This window comes from Calidris pugnax, unplaced genomic scaffold (genome assembly GCF_001431845.1).
Source record: "Calidris pugnax isolate Ruff unplaced genomic scaffold, ASM143184v1 scaffold219, whole genome shotgun sequence".
Classification (NCBI taxonomy): Eukaryota; Metazoa; Chordata; class Aves; order Charadriiformes; family Scolopacidae; genus Calidris; species Calidris pugnax.
Window position 1 is genome coordinate 5,999,942 of NW_015094507.1, and position 17,853 is coordinate 6,017,794.

Sequence of the window (17,853 nt, forward strand, 5' to 3'; positions counted from 1 at the left end):
CATGGGGAGGAACTGTCTTATCCCAATAGGCCTGATGCTGGTCTCTTTTGTGCCAAAGTAAATCAAGAATAATTTTACCAATGTCAGTACAGCCACATCAGTAAAATTCTAGTGGGATTATGGAATATGGCATAGTATCTCTGTAAAGAATAATGAAAGATTGCAGTGGGAATTGTTGTGCCTGTGTATCTCTGCAGGAAATCAGTGGAATTTGGTATTTTAGATGGTTGAATGAAAGAAACTTCTAATTTTAATTAATGAGGGCTGAGTTAATTAATCTGACACGTGACAGGAGAACACTGTGAAACTTCAGCCATGTCGTCTGTGACTGGACTGAATACCTCTGGTCTGGAAAGGAAAAACACTTTTCAAATCTGCTTTTCAAATCATAACAATATGATACTGGTTGGCAGCATTTGGGCAGGATGGGAACTGACATAAAATCAAATTGGAAATAAAGATTGCTGCTCTGCCTCAAACGCGGCTGCTATGTGGTGCAGAGCAATTCTTTCTGCACATGTTTATGAAGGAAACCAGGAAACGGTAAGATAATTTTGTTAGCACAGGCGGCTTCTTTGCATTCCTCATGGCTGACAGTGTTTTTGCTCTAAGTGCAGAGCTGATTTCCGAAAAGGTGGCCGTTTAGACTGTTTAAACATCTGACTGGGTAGCGATAGCCTGCGTTTACGGGCGGTATGCACAGATACACAGTATATCCGTACCCACAGTGCTGCCTCATGGCACCTGGCAGCTGTCCCTTGCAAAAAGGATGTGCTCATGGAAAACCCCTGTTTCCCACCAGCTGCATGTGGCTGCTGCAACAGCCAGGAGAGAGGAGGGGTGGGAGGCAAGGTACTGAGATCAAAGCATGCTGCCTTTGAGGGAAGGGGGTCACCTGGGGAGTTAGGGGCCTCGGGGCATCTCTTGTCCAATGTCCCAGTCACACAGCAGGTAGCTCAATCTCATCCCATTGAGTTTTGAATATCTCCAAGGATGGAGAGTCCACGTCTCTGTGCAACATGTTCCATCTGACCATCTTCATGGTGAATATTTTTTTCTTCCTACTCAGGCAGAATTTCCTGTGTTGCATGATGTGACTGGTGCTTCTCATCCTCCCACTCTGTACCTCTGAGGAGAGTCTGGTTCCATCTTCTCCATACCCTCCTCTTAGGTGACTGCAGACTGAAGTCCCATTAGCACTCCCTTCTTAAAGCTGAACAAATTCAGTTCTTTCATCCTCTCTTTGTAAGTCATATGCTCCAGTAATGGGTCCTCTGGTATTCTTTCTTGCCTCTTCTTAAAAAATCCATATAACCAGAACATTTGGAAGCTCCAGTTAAGAGGATAGGACTCAGGACCACATATGCTGCTGCCCTGACACCCAGCCTAACATTAAAATAAAGAAATGTTTGCCTGTCACTTTAAGGTCATGTATTAGGAAAGACAGAGTGCCCCTGATATAGGAGCAAAGAACCCCTTATCATGGTTTTTCAGTTGTTTTCTCCCACTTACAAATTGTATCAGGCACTACATGGTAAGATGTAGTAAGTAGCTCTGAAGAGATGGAGCATCTAATATTTATATGTATTCAGGTTTTGAAGGGAAAAACTTCCACAGAACATTATAATATGTGATGATTTTACTTTCTTCCTTTTGCCCCAAAATAATTAGTTATGAATACACATCTTTAAATAGATGTGAACATAGAAATACAAGTGTTATGAGAAATATCTTCATAACAAATGTCTCCTTTTTAAATATAGGTATCTATACTCTGTTCCTGAAATCTTTGGTCAAGGTTGTCAGTTTGTAGTGTGCTGATGAGCATGTGTGAGTCCCACTGGCCCTCCTTGTCTTCTCACTGTCACACAGAGCTGCCAAGGGTCGGTATGTGTTGCAGCCTTCCCTCTCCAGTGAGCACGGTGTACTCTGCTGCCAGGGTTGTGACATGAACAGTGTCACAGCTCCAGCCACTCCGTGTACACTTTTGCACTATTTCTTGTGTTAATATGATAGAAAGACATCTCTCGGCACACAGGCATGGATGGTGGGCCACTGGCTGTTCCTTTTTCTGACTGCCATAGAAAACAGATTTCCTACTAAGAAAATGCACGTTGGCCTTTTGTCTGCAGGGAGGGGTGGGGGTGTTCACCCAAGAGAAATTTCTCTATTTCCTCCAACGACTAGTGATTTTCTCATAAAACTGACCCATTTCTGTAGATCATGTACTGGCTGTACAGTTTTGCCAATGTGCTGAATTTATGTTCGTAGAGCAACTACTCTTGTCCTAGGTAGCAATTTGCCTTGAATAACTGTTACAGAGCTGGTGCACAAGAACCCACATAAATTATATGTGATATGTACGTACTGCATATATGGTGTACGTGGAATATGGTAAAGGTATATGCATGTTCCTTTGTGGTACTTTGAACAGTACACAGGTATAAATGAGGTTTCATTTGTTGTACATGCCACTGTTGAAGGGTACTTTGACAAAATTTGTCCATGATTCTTTTATTATTGTTTTTCTTATCAAACATTAATTATGATGGAACCTTGTTATTTCGGACTCCTGCCTCAAGAAATTTACTGCACATTTCACACTTTTTTCTATAATGTAATTTTAGTTGAGAGGTTTTTTGACTTGCTGTAGCTCTCTTAGTGTAGACACACTGCAGAAGGTTGACACTGTAGTAACACGTTAGTCAGCATAGAATGCTGATGCCACTTTTTGCCTGACAGTTAAAGAGGAGAAATGGGAGGTTTGTGCTTATTTTGAAATGTGGACACAGTAACACAGTGTGTTTACCAGCCTCCATTATACATTGATACAAATAGTCCAAGTTGTGTTTTATCGCACTCAAGTTCAAAAAGAAAAATGTATCCTTTTAAAAATGCAGGTTGCTAGTATTCAGCTTTTTGGTGGCAAATTATCAAGCCACTTAAAATTCATTCCATCCTGCAACCAAAATTGATCTTGGAACTGAAACCCTGGCGATGAACTTGGTGGCGTGGCAGTAGTGATGACATGCCATGGTGTCACACATCTCTAAAACATTTTGAATACCAGCTAAATAGGTAATACGTGGCACGTCAAAATTTGCAAGAATAGAGTCATTTCCCTGAGGGTAACTGCTTCGTACGTATTTGGCAGGTGAAAGAAGCAATCTATAGAAATTCCTCCCGGGTTTCATCAAGAGTTCCTGGGCTGCGCGCAGTCAGTTCTACAGGTCTGTGCTCGAGGGCTTCCCAATGCTACTGCCCTAAGGCCACTGGTTTCTTAGAAGTTGGGGCAGTCTCATTGTCAGGGTTGGATGGATGCTCAGATCAGCTCAGAAATTTTGGGTTATTCTGAAAATGATTTTCACTGAGCAGAGGGAAGCCAGGAGGTGAAAATCTGTGTGAGAATCTCAGATATTTCAGGTATTTAATTATTTTTTTTTTCTTCTTTGTCCCCAGTCATGTAGTTATAGCTCTCTGTATGTGTTTTCATGGGATTCATGGCAAGTTCATTTGTAGGGATCCGCTCTGACTGTGACTTGAACCTGCCAGACGCTTGCTGGCAGGCAAGCCTCTTTACTGCCATGGAAGCAGCTATAGCTGCTCTCTTGTGCTGTTTACATAGGTTGTCTACAAGGAAATGTAGCCAGTTGGCTGCTTCTTATCCACCTTAACTTTTACATAGCATTCAGTTAAAATACTGAGATTTTAAATTCTTTAAAAAGACGCACATTAACTATTGTCTTATTAAGTTACAATATCTGAGTGTTAGCTCAAAATAGCTCTAAAACCAAACAATGAAGTATTGTTCATTCAGTCTTAGTCTGAGTGACCTTTGGTGTTTAGAATTACCTCCGAATTACTACTGCAAGAGATCACAATGATAAGCAAATGAGTAAAAATGTCTACCCTTTGAGATTTAGTGCCTTCTTTCTCACTCTGTTGAAGCAGCATGTATTCAACTGTCATGGTTTAATATAATTTATTTTATTTACATTGCAATGGACTAGGTGTAGGCACATGACCAGGTTTTGTGTATAATTTAAGGGAGACTAACTTTTGTGTGTGAAAAAAGAAGTGGGTCCTTCTCTAAAATGTACAAGTGTTTAGTTCCTTGTAATTTTCTGAACTAAAAAAAAAGAAAAAGAATTCTTTTTTTTTAAATTCTGCCTTTCCAGAATCAGGAGACTCTCATCTTTTCATCTGTTTTTATAAGATTTCTTGCAGAGTGCTTTCTTGTACTTGAAACACACCAAAAATGCACATATCAGATTCAAAGAAGGAAACCAACAGAGCAACTCAAGTTCTTTATTAAAAACAAAAACAAAAAAGAAACATAACTTTCATCAGATCTTACTTTCTGGTGTACTTTGACTTACAATTTTTAGCAGTGGGAATCCAAAATACTGGACACTGGTGCAGCCACACAGTTATGTCATGTCTAGCTGCCCTTGGTAGGAGTGGGAACCATCTCATCCTGGAACAGTGCAAACCTTTAATGGAACGCAGGTGACTCCTCTTGAATAGTTTCTAATGAGAGACAATATCCTCTGCTTTGAATTCAATGAGCTTTTGAAATGCTTTTAAGTCATCGAGTGGCTGAGTAAGGGGTTTGCTTTCTTAATGGAGAGGAATGACACATCTACATCAATTGGTTATTTTCTTATTGTTTAATCCTCCTCTCCTCCTGTCTCTCCACTAAGCGAAGGGAGGAGAAGCAGGAGATGTGTCATAAGGGTATGTGGGAGTATGCGAGGACCACAGCTGGATGGGTTATGCCCGAACAACTGTGTAGGACAGAAGGTGTCGTGCCTGGCAAACTCTAGTCCCTACTGCCTACAGGGAGTGATGTCCATGTGAACTACGGCCAGGGTGATGCCCAGGACATATGGGGAACCCACCAAGTCATTTCAAAAGGGAGCTCAGGAGCAAAGGAACATGAGGCAAGTGGGAACAGTCAGAGGACCAGGAGCCAATAGCAATTCATGGGCCAAAACAGTGGCTAAGGCTTTGCATGCAGGAACTGCTTGAATCCTTAAAAATTTTGCTTCCTTTCTATTGATAAAGCCCCTGGATATGTCTGAGCATATCCAGGTTATAAAGAAAGGAGCTAAAAGTCTTTTTTGTGCAAAAAGAGTGACACAACTTACTGGTTAATAGTGTTGACAATAATGCTAGCATCCTTACATGAAAAGGAGTCTGTTGAAAGGAATCCTGCTCTGGGAAAGAATTAAAAGTGGTTGGATCTGTCATGTCGTTTTGACCTCTTGTGGGGCATGGAATGGGATCCTGGCCATGGAATCTGAAAGGACACATTGGCCAAAGAATCTGGTCTTAGGTAGAACAGGTAAATGCACATCAGTCATGAAACAAAAATCTGCAGTGTTCTCATTAGCACAAAAAAAAAAAAAGAGTTAAATTAGAAATCAAATAAGAAAAAAAAATGATGTTACCTCACTTAATTTGATTTTTCACTTCATATGTATTCAGTTAAACTGTTTACAGTAAATAAATTGATGACATTTGTGATCATTATATATAATTACATATATTGATATTTGCATATATTGCATTTTGAATTGTGGTTTTTATTGGTAGGTCTGTCATCCTTGAAACTTATTGTTTATAATCAATATAAGATTTCATCAAATAACAGCAGAGAAATCCTATCTATTACTAAGTTTGAAAACAATCTATTCTTGGCAGTATATGTGTGTTCATTTAAACTTAACATTATCCATTTTATAAATAAGTGTACATACTGTCAACACATTATTGACTGGTCTCCTTAAGTCTGATGGGAAACCAGTCCATTCTACAATTACAGGATGCCTACAAAATGATAGGACTTTCAGCAACATTATTCTTAGGGAGTTTAACTACTGTGCTGGAAAAAAATAAGTTATTTAATATGTGTAATGCATTTATAGGAAAAAGGGAAAACGTGTATATGCAGCTTTCCTCCAAAAGTGTTTTCAAATCTCCTGACTTTTCTCTAAAACCTCAAAGGTAGTGAAGATTGTCAAAGCACAGCCCTTAGAATACATTTTATTTGCCTTGTGATCAATTTAGCTGAAAATTCAGTAACTCAGACCATGACTTATTTGTGATAAGAGCCCTTGACAGCTTCCTATTAAAGGGTTTATCACATTTGCTACTCTCACCGTCTGTCTCGCACATACGACTGATGGCAAACACTTTGGATCCAATGCTACAATCTGAACCTCCAGTATCTCTGACATCAAAGGAATCAGACCCTTCTGATTTCCAAAGTCCCATTCACACACCTGGGAGAGGAGTTCATTTGTCTCCTTCAAGTGACTGTTAATCTCATTTCCATGTATACTTAACTTGCAGTTAAGTTCTGTAGGTTTTTTTTTTTTGCTTGTTTGTTTGTTTTCTGGAGCCAACCTATTATCTTTTCAAAGATATTGTTCGTGATACCAGCATGATTTCACAGAGCAGTAGTTGAGATGGTTTCTTTACTTATTTTAGCTGAATATTTATTCTGTGAAACTGAGCTATCAAAAGAGGGCTTTTGGGACATTATCGGCTTAGTCTAATGTATGAGCTCAAATTATTGTATCATTATAATATGCTACTTGGTGTCTTTTGCCATTGGTTTGCCTACATTTTTTAAATTGCTCAATCGGAAGACATTTAATCAATAAATTATTAACAAATAAATGTTTCTGATGGAAAAACAAATAATTCAGCAAAGTAAGTCACGTATCATACAGGCAACAGCAGTCGGAAGTAAACAGCTCTTGAGCCAAGTAAGTAGCTTATATAATGTAGATGGAAATTATGTAGTGAAATAAACACTCCATTGAAAAGAAAGGATGGCTGCTGTTTTCTTAGAGTTATTCTAAATTCTGCAGCTTCTGCATTGTATGTTTCTACATTCTTTTATTGGTGCATCAAATGTAAACCAACAACATTTGGTGTGTGCAAACAACAAGTGTGCAAAGGCATTGCACTTGTTAGACTCTGACAATACCGAAAGGTGCTCAAACGGGCCATTCTTTGTGATGTTTCTGTAGAATCCTTTTGATTTAATTCTGCTTCTCCACTCAGAAGTATTTTTTCCTGACTAACAGAATAATTACAGAGTTAATGTCTTTTGGCAGGTCACATTGGCATTGATGATTTTGAGGGCTTAACTGTATTCCAGATTCCTTGGGTTTGATTTACTTTGAAAGAAAGTAGATATGTTCATGCCTAAAACTAGAAATCATAGTACAGGGTTTGCAATTCAATGCCATATTCCTGTTTGTGTCTGTGTCCCATTCCTTCAACATGGAGGCATAAATAGGATTATTTAAAAAACAAACAAACAAACAAAACACCAACAGAAAGCAGAAAAAAGACAAGAATAGTCAAATAATTCCCACTAAATACTATTAACATTTTCTCCAGATTGGTCTGGCATTGTTCTCAGTATAAAAGTATCTTTTCCAATGATTTACAAATGGCTGTAAATTACACTTCTGGTCAATGTCAAGGGCAAAAGACAGTGGAGCAGCAGTAGCACATGCAGTATTTCGCCTCTTGCCAGTAAATATTTAACATTATTTTGCTGTAGCCCTCTTAAAGCACATGAAATTTACAATTCTCTGTTATTTGGAATGGTTTTTGTTTGAGGCTCACTATTGTGAAACACATTTGCTGTAATTTTCCTTCCCCTTCCTCCCTAACCTGCGCTCCAGATTCCAGGCTGCCAATGTTTACAAGATACTAAGACAGTATGTTCAAAAACATGACCTGGCAAGCACTACCTCTGGGGCCCTGCTGCACAAGATTTCTTTTCAGTCTTAAGGAGGGAGACTGAGTGTTTCTTCTATTGTTTTCATTTTCAAATATGCAACAAGCGTCCTCTCTTTTTGTACAGGCTCGGCGAGTTGTACATCATTTCAGCAGAGATGTCTGATCTTTCCAACTGCATACCTGGAGTTGCTTTATTCCTTCACCGCTCTTTTCTGTAACCACTAAAGTCTTCTTGAGACTGGAACAGATGACTTAAATTCTTCCTGAATGTTCTTCGTCAAAAGTAGATGTACTGGACTTTCTGGATGTGCGTAAGGACACAAAGGTTAGTGTATTCCTTAAAAGCCTGAAGCTTCAGGACTGTTTCATTTAACCATTAGCAGTGCAGACTGTGTTTCAATTTGTTGCTTAAATATAGCCACAGGTGGATAAAATGGTGATTGACATCACATATATAGTTGAGATCATGCTTTTACCTGCCATGGAATAAATGTACTTAGTGAACTGATTCAACTTAAAGCCCTCTAAATGACTTGCTGGCTGGCAAATCAAGCTCTACTCATGCTCTGAGCTTGATTGCCATTAGCCATTTTTGTGGTATTTCTTCTAAGCTTGGGTTTAGTGCATTACAATCACACTGATTTTTGACTGGTAAAAAGGGAACAAGAAGACTATCCTACTTACCTCTATTCACAAGATGGTCCTCGTTTACAGTCAGTAGGGATGAGGGGGTAGATATTTGTCCATCTGTGTGCTTCGTTGTTCTAGATGGCATGTGGGCTTCGGGGGAATGCCGAAGACATATGTAATGTTGGAAAAAAAATAATTTCTTCCTAAATGCAGCTATCTTTCTGGAACCTGTGAGATTTTAATAAAATGTTTTTTCTATCGCTTGATTTCTGTTAAAATATTATGTAATCTAGGGATATTATTGTGTCACCCCTCTGTCACCTCAGGAAATCACCTTTGATCAGGGCAATTCACTGAAATCATTTTGCTGTGGTATGATCAAAAATGTAGAAGAAACATTTCTGCAAACAGACACATGCCTAGAAAGGTGGTGGAATGTGTGTGGGCATATGTGCACATCAAGTCACGTCTCAGACACATAACTGACAAGGAAAGTAGCAAGATCAGAAAGATACATCAGAATTTTCAGCACCAACCATAACATTATAAAAAAAAAAAGTTATGTTTATAATGATGTGAATAATGCTACGTGCAGCAGAGAAGTGAACAGTCATGTAACCTTGATTTTATTCTATGATTGCCATCTGCTTTTCACCTTTTGCAGAATATTCAGGATCATTGCTCTGTCTGGATTTGAGGGAGGAGGGGGGCAAAATTCTTTTCAGTTTTACTCTGTCAATCTCATCTTATTGGATTTGGCCATTTTTAAAAAAATAATTAGCTCTACAAATACTATTTGTTCTTATTAAATATCTCCACAACCAATTAGAATGGTTTCAGGAAACCTACTGGCTCAAATGGATGGAGCTCAACTTGATGCAATTAGAACTACATGAATTGAGTTCTGCTTTCCCATTTTTGTGGAGGGATTCTAGTGATATCATCTGAATAATAGCTTTCTAATCAATCTCTTTCTGTCTGCTACCCTAGCTAGCATCTCTGTTTGCATTCTAAATGCTTACTCCCTGTATAAAGTAAATAGAAGACAAAAATATCATCCCTCATCAAAAGGAATTGTTTCTCTGTTGGCACCAAATGTCTAGTCCAGATAGAAGAAGAGGAGGGGAAAAAAAAAAAAAAAAAAAAAAAAAAAAAAAAAAAAAAAAAAAAAAAAAAAAGAATAATACAGTTTTGTTTCATCTAAGTTCTATTGAAGTTACTGACAGTTTTTGTAACACAGTTCAGTAGGAACAAGAACATGGATATGAAAATACGGACTCCATTTAAAAGCAGAAGGTTAGAGAAGCTGCAAGATTTTGCAAAGATTTCCATATGAAGGAGAGCTATGCTAGTTCTGTGTGGTGCCTTCACTGCAATACCTAAATATTTTCCAAGAAAGTAAGATTCGTATAGGGCATATATTGTAGCTTTAATGTGTAGACTGCTTTTTATAAAATTACATCTCTTTATACAAATACAGAACTAAGGGGTGAATATCTCATGCCATTGCAGAGCTCAAATGTCAGAAGTGTTGTGAACTCCACCTCCTTTCACTGCATGCATGTTTGTACTTCTGCTGGAGGGATTTGTATAATATGTATTTGTGTGGACTGTTAAATATATATAACGTAGAGGATTACAGGTTCTGCAAATTCAGTACAATTGTTGACAGAGCCTTGCTGTATTAGGATAGGTAATGCTGGAAGATCCTACAGGTCTTTCATTTTTCTTACAGTATTGCTGCTAAAACACACATGGCATTAACACAAAAATATAAATTTGGATGGAAAATTACACCAGAAAATGTTTTATTCTTCAGTTTCATGGATTTTGTACTTTATGATATGAAAAATGTTACAAGCATTATTTGATAGATTAGAGACCAAACTTTCTTTGATAGGTAGTAGATATTTTCATTTAAACAATGCAAATCAAAAAAAAAAAAAGACCTATATTATCTGAATGGCTGAAAATCCAGTGGAGTTTCACCTGTCCAAATTTTTCATGACGAATTTTGTTACTGACTTTTACTTTTTGCAAGAATACAAATGCATCTAGGGTTATCCACAAGGCCTGCAGAAGCTTAGGTAGTAAAAGTAAGAAATGACCCTGATGTGAATGAATAAAGGGTGGTTATACTGAAATGAGTACCTAGCGTATTAACTTAAAAGAAACTTCGCTCATTTAATGAAGAAGGACACAAAAAAAAGATATGATGGCTTATGAAGTGGGAACGTTTAGCATAACCCCAGAATTAAAACTGATCCTGGAGATTTTCTGCTAAGCATACAGCATACAGACTAAGTCCTGAAGGTTACAACTTCCTCCCAGAGGGTGGGAAGAGAGTCCCCTGACATGGGGAAGACTGAATTCTGCCTTTCCACGTCTTGGAAGATTGACTTAATGTGCAGGAAAAATAAAAGTCTTCTGTCAGATATATTTTGTGAGGAGGAAAAACAAAGTGATCTATCCACCACTTCAGAAGTAGGTCAGAGCTGTGAATCCTCATCCAAATCAACACGACTGCAACTCAGCATAAGGTCCCTTAAGTTCCAGGAAAAAGGGTTGCATTTAAGATCTGTCTCTGCCCTTGTCATCACCTTTGCTTGACTTGCTGAGTCTCCTGAGAACCATCTTTCACACAAGAGTAACTGCATCTTCCTCTCAACCATTATGCCTCATCAGCAAACCTAAAGCTTTGTATATCTATCTATAGCAGCAAAATAGGGCTTGGGTGTGAGTTTGATCCCTAGCTCCTGCTCATCCATCCCATCTGTTCACATGTTCTTTAGCATGGTTTTGCCCCACAATCCCATGCAATGCCAGGGTAGAGTTCGGGGAGCAACACAGGGTAGGCACAGTTTCTGGGAAACAGCTAAGAATACGGCCACCTAGTTTTGGAGTGGAGAGACTGGGTCACACACACTCTGGGTGAGAGAATTACCCCTGGTGTGTTTAACTCACAAGCCTGCACACAACAAAGTGACACAAAGCTGAAGCCTCCTCTGACGCTAGATGTGGAGCACTGATGTCCGTACGAGTAGCTCCATCATCTTCATTTATCTTTAACCTTTTCACTGTCCACTACTTAAAGGACAGAGAATTTGAGAAAGAGAAGCTGATCCACCTCCTCTTTCATTTTGGACTCCCAGGCAGGATGCAATGCAAAGTATTTGCAGTATTTGTTGTTTTTACACAGTAGAACACAATTGTTCAAACAACTACAATGATCTCTAATACTTATCCCCAGGCCTTTTTCTTTCTTTGTTTTTGGTACCATTTCTAGCTTTACTGAGATGAAGAATTTGCATGAATTAAGTTATGTTTTCCATGTCACTCTTGTGAGGGAAGTTTATTCCCTTTGCTTGCTTCATAGTCTTTTGCTCATGTTTGGATAGTCTTTTCTGGATACTTTTCATATGAGTTTTAGATTACTAATACGTTGAGCATCACACTCTAGTAGCTGATTCTGATGAAATATGCATATTACAGTTTACTTTTCTAAACCATGAGAAACTTGTAAACATGGAATTTTTTTAATAATAAGTGAGGAATGGGGGAGATATGATGATAAGCCTATCCATCTAATAATTAAATAATTAAGACAAAAGTATAAAACCATGAATTCTAAACACTTTGTTCCTGCTCTCAAAAACTTGAATATCATATAACTTTTACAAGAGGAAATGAAGGATATATGACTTCCCATTTCTCACTAATTTTACTCACATATGATTTAAAAAATATTTGATTTAGGAAAATGTGGGCATTTTTACTCACTTTGAAAAAAAAAAAAAAAGCAGCATTTTAAACCGCAGGATGTAATTTCAGACTATTTGCAGTCAAGAGGCCTCTGCTGAGCAAAATACTCATTCAATTTAGGAATGCAGATTATAATAATTTTCCTATCTCCCTCACAGCAGGATTCCTGCCATCATTTTGCAAACTCACAGGTTGCAGTATTGAATGACTAGCTAACTTCAGTTCCAGGTAACACACGCTTCAAGCATATTCTCATTAGCTCAACGTAGTTATAATGCAAAGCTGCTTAGTTTCACCAAGTGAAATGGGATACACTTAAATTGCCTCATCTAATATAATACTCCTTCTTAATACATGCAAAGTGGTTTATGATAGCAAAGCTTGTAGAGCATGAAAATCGGCAGGGAAAGTAAGGTTTTCTGTCTAAAACTGTCAAAAAGAAGTCCTATTTTATATTGCTTCTTTTTAAAGAGGTTAGGAATCAGGAAGGAAAGAGATTACTGGAGTAAGAAATAATCAGTGTAGAAAAACGTAAATTTAGTACATTAACCTTTTTAATACATCAGCTCTACCAAACAAGAAAATTAGCAAGTAAAGCTGTTCTTTCAGTAATGTCTTCTGCACCGTAAAATTAAATGTAAAATACACAGCAGCCAAAATATATTTCAGTAAGAAACAATAGTCTTTATTCTGTTTTATCTAGAGAGTTTTATATTGGGCACCATATTTCCATTTGCTGGTATCATTAATCCAGCTTCCTGTGACTGTATGAATTTGCATGCACTTTTAATTTCAGACATTGATAAAGAATTATTTGTCTTTCTTCTCCCTTTAAATGCTAAGTGAATATATCCCAGTCTTGTATACCTTGCAGACACAAAACCTGGTTTCAGTAATACCCCAAGCCAACACTGGTAAAATAATTTTGCTTTCCCAATATCCTGCACCTGCAGTCTGACCATAGGGCTATAAATCTTCTCCCTACATCCCATTCCAATACTTTCAGAAGACTGTTCAGAGAGGGGCTAAGCTGCTACAGGCTCTGCAGATGACACCCAAGTGTATATCTCATTTTCCACAGATGCAACCAAAGCCATCACAAAGATGTTGCACTGCCTAGAGGAAAGTGGCTCCTGGAGAAGAGCATCTGGCTGAGATTGAACTTGGGTGAGATCCAGACAATACTGGTTGAAAGACAGAAATGATCCAGACAGCCAGTTGAGCAAGATTCCTAGGCACATGCCTTTAAGCATTAGTTTGCAATAAGACTGTTCACATCTTTGGAAAAAGGCGGGGAAAAGCACATTGCTCAGCCGTGGCACCAGAAAATGAATCAAGAATTCTTCCCACTCCAACTAAAAGCATCTGAAACGCAGGGGGCGGTTTCAGTCTTTCTTAGCTTTTCACTGAGTTTAGAAAATGAGGCAATGAAAATAACAATGTCTAGAAAACTATCCCATGCCTCCAAGACAAAGGCTTAGCCACAGAAGTCTCTGCATACTTTTTAAGAGGTTGATCTAACTCATTACATCCAGGGCTGTTTCACTCTTCACTGTAAGAGAACATTGCTCCTGAACTGCTGCCTCTCTGAGGCTCCCAGTCTATTTGCATTTTGGATAGAAAGCACTAATCTTGTTCTCAAAGGTACCATCGTTTTGGATCTCCTGAAATCCATGATTACTTTTTCATTTCACACAAATGGACAGATTCTACAAGAAACAGTTTAAAACATTCTGAGCAAAGAGGCTCCTGAGAGAGGCATAATGCATCTCTTCTGATTATACGGTGAGCTCTTAGGGTCTGTGCACACTGCAGATTCCTTTCAACAAAGAATTTGACTGTCAGAATTTCTGTGCATCTGCTAAAATCAAGCCTTCTACTCTCGGTAGGAGAAAGGTGAAAGACAGGTTATTTAAACTCTAGATGGTCATACAAACATCCCTCATCTGTGAAGTGCCAGGACACAAGAGTAGTAGCCTATAGGAATGAATAACCGGTGAGTAGAGGTGAAATCATACCTGAAAGCTGCAAGCAAATAATGCCCATGAAAGCACATGGTTGGAGAAGCTGCACACAGCACTCTTGGGGAAGCTGGAGTCCAATTTCAGGATGGAACAGGTCTTTGAGCCTGATCCCAAACATTAATGAAAAGCTACAAGATTCTTTATGGAGGAGAAATAACCATAAAACTGTTGGTATTCACTGTCAAAACCTTGACCCTTCTCCCTGGCAGCAGCATCTTTCCTTTCTTGGTTCCCTCAACAGGGAGCAGAAAAAAGGCACCCTGGGGTCTCACTGGTGAGGATTTTGTTGGTGTAAGCAGTCACCTGTGGTGTGCAGGTGGAAGCAGTCACCTGCAGTTTATTCTCCTGGGTTTTCTGAGGTCACAACATGACCCAAGTAAGATGTGCTTCTCTGAATGTTTCTTCCGTGTTTCCTCCAGACCACATTCAGAGGTACAGAAGAGTGAAATGATAATACAGGTATTTAACTTTTTGCTTTTCTTAATATTGATTACAGCATTTTGATTTTTGTTAGATACATGTCAGAGAAATTTCTGTCTCAAAAGCAAAGATATTTTCAGACAGTACTCAAGACACCTTGTTTATTTCCCATATCTATTTTGCATATGTGAACTGGAGCACTAATCTTAATTGGTTAATCTTTAGGCCTCATAAGGAAAATACATTCCTAGAACATTCTCCTCCTGGTAATTCCTTCCTTGTACTCTCTCCACTGGCTCACCAGCTGTGCTGCTTATCACAGCTTCATTCACTTTATGAAAACTATTTAAAATGTTCTCCATTAAAAGCTGTGTAGAAAACTCAGTGCACATTTGTGAGGCATTTCTAGGAACATGTAGTTATTGGGAGGAATAAAATAAAAAATGCAAAACTGCTATTCAATTGGTATGTGTACAGTCATGCTGTACTTATTGCTATCATGAATAAAGCATTTGTTTTTCTAAATTGTGTGTATATTCCTAGAGGGGTACTTAAAAGACAGAGCTTGTTAGAGAAGGCATGGAAACAATGCAGAATTTCTCCCATTTCAGTACTTGAATCATAAGGTATAATCATAAATCCTGAGTGCAGTCCAACCAGCTAAAAGGGCACAGGGGACTCCTCCAGAACTTGGGAATTTCTTTTCCTTTATCCAGCTCCTCTGAGGAATGAACTGTAGATCCACTTTGAGGTCTACTTGTCTACTGCCCCAAATACCTTGTCACTGTGGGGAGTCCCAGTGTAGCTGGGGGCAGTGAACACCCCAAAACGTTTTCCTGGTTGGCTTCTGCCTTCTGGAGTCTTTGCAAACCAGAACATGGGGTGGGAATGTTTTGCTCTCAAGGGGGTGTAATGAGAGCTGACGTGCTTTGATCTGTTAGGAGAATCACAGGAGATACTGACTTAAAAACACTGGGTTCCTTGGGGAATTTATGCTTGTTTGGTTGGTTGGTTATTTTTTCTATATTTTTAGCTGTTACTTTAAAGCCTAAATCTTCCTCTTTGACTAAAATAGTTACAAACTCAGCTGCAAAATATGTATACAAATAGGTGCCAAATGCTTACTACGTCCTTTCTTACTATTCTGTTAGGGGATGGCATTTTATCTCCTTTATTAATATGCTGATATCTTGATTGAGATCAAGAAAGCTTGATTACTATCTTAATGGGCCTGACAAAGTGATCCCTGCTTTGACAGGGCTTCAAATACCTTTTAATATTTGAAAGGTACCAAAACTATGTACACTTTGTTTAAAAAAATTATTTGCAAGTTTCTTTTAAATTATTAATGAAAAATAACTCTCTTTTTCTTACTGGTTTTGATCAATTGATCTATCTGAATTTTATATTCTCTGGCACAAATACCATTCTCTGATTTTTTTCTCCTTGTAGATTAATATGCATGGAAATGAGGTAGCAATACTATTTTCTTTCCATAAAGCACTTCCTTTTACAGATGTATGTGTTGTGTGTTTCCATCACATGGTAATATACACATATTGCTAGGTGAATATCTGTTGTAGCTTGTTTGAAAGTGTTAGCTTCACCTTTATAAGGCTTACCATAAACAAATGTTGGATATTTGCTTTTTAAAGAAACTTGTAGATGTAGCCTTTTAAAACTATGAAAATACACACAATGGATAGAACTTTCTGTTGCAATGTAAATAGCTGAAGTAAAATGCAAGCAGAATTTGGATACAGAAACCTACCAGTGAAACTAAAAAAAAAAAAAAAAAAAAAAAAAAAAAAAAAAAAAAAAAAAAAAAAAAAAAAAAAAAACCAACTTTAGTGCCCATTTAGTATTTGAGGATTCACAAGTATCTTAGCTTGCAAGAGAGATTGTCACTTCAAATCCTGTGATCACACGACCCAGAAGCACTGCAGTATTGGCTGTGCTGTGCGTTCAGCTAACTACCATCTTCTGAAGGCAGTGCAGATCTCCCAACCCAGGTACCAAACACTTGTTTTCTGCATTGACCAGATACTGAAAACTTCTCAGAAATCCTGTTCTTGTCACCTGAGAACATGGCAAAGATTTTCCTAGTTTGAATACTTAGGCTTTACTTAGGAAAAAAAAAAGAGGAACAGAGACTGGATTCTAAAATTTACATCTCTCTCATTTTCAGAGGTAACCGACAAGTCTGCTTCCCACCACCAAGTCAGCAGAGATTGTGAAACCATAGGATAACATATGGAAAGCGTTTTTACTAAAATACTTTGCTGGTTCAATTTTCACTGACTTTGCTCATGGATTTGCATTCTTATGTTATCATGGGTAGAACATATTCATTGGTAAATGGAAGAAAAACAAAGAAAAGAAATGGCCGTGCACTTTACCCACCTCTACTTATTGTCCCGTATCACAGGTGCTTATTTAATGTTTCATATCCCTGCACAGCTTAAATCTGTGGATATTAAAAAAAAAAAAATTTCTACTTTTGTCCTGTTTTTCAAATTTCAAAATGTCACATGAAAATCACCTCATTTTTGTCCCAGATGAAAAAGTTTGTTTATTCTCAGTTCCACATTCTAAAAATGGCATGGATCTGAAGTATATTTTCTTAATGTTGTCTTAAAAAAAAAAAAAGTAAAAAAATATTGTTGGAAAGATGGGTTATTTCCCAACTAAATAGCTATGTCTTTCATCAAATGTATCAGAGATTTTAGGTCATTTTCAGATGACATTATATCTTCATCCGATCCTCTTATTCACAGTAACTCTTAGAACCTGGCAGCTCAGTCAGGTGTGAAAAATAATCTCATTTTTGTAAGCACTCTAAATATGCTGGTATTTGGTTTTTCAGTAAATAGATGACATGAAATACTTCTTTTTTTTTTTTATTTTAAATCAATTTCATTCCAAGATAGTTGCATTACTTACAAATGACAGTGAACTAACATAGAGGAATGTAGCATTTCTTAGCATTTCTGTGCTTATAGAAACTGTGGTTCATACATTTGGATTCTTTGTCCCTGTTTCTGAATATCATGGCTCCTTTATTTAGAATATGACTGTATCTCAAATATAAGCTAAAAATAAAATAAGGAAACATTTTCCTTTTCCTTTTAATTTTTTTTTTCCCTGACAAGCTATGTAGATCTCACAGGCCTAAACTTGAATTGTACAATCTGTTCCTTGCCCTCATTGGAGGGACTGAAGAGTTTTCCTGCCTAGAAGCATAAGCACG

General features: G+C 37.8%; 1 protein-coding gene across 2 annotated transcripts in view; it reads left to right on the plus strand.

Moving 5' to 3' along the window:
- HS3ST5 (heparan sulfate-glucosamine 3-sulfotransferase 5) overlaps positions 1-17,853 on the plus strand; it is a 189,836-nt gene that overhangs the window by 90,401 nt on the left and 81,582 nt on the right. For both annotated transcript variants that reach the window (XM_014964378.1, XM_014964377.1), the window contains exon 2: positions 7,892-8,092. The gene's annotated coding sequence lies outside the window, so the exon portion shown is untranslated. The remainder of the gene's footprint in view (positions 1-7,891; positions 8,093-17,853) is intronic.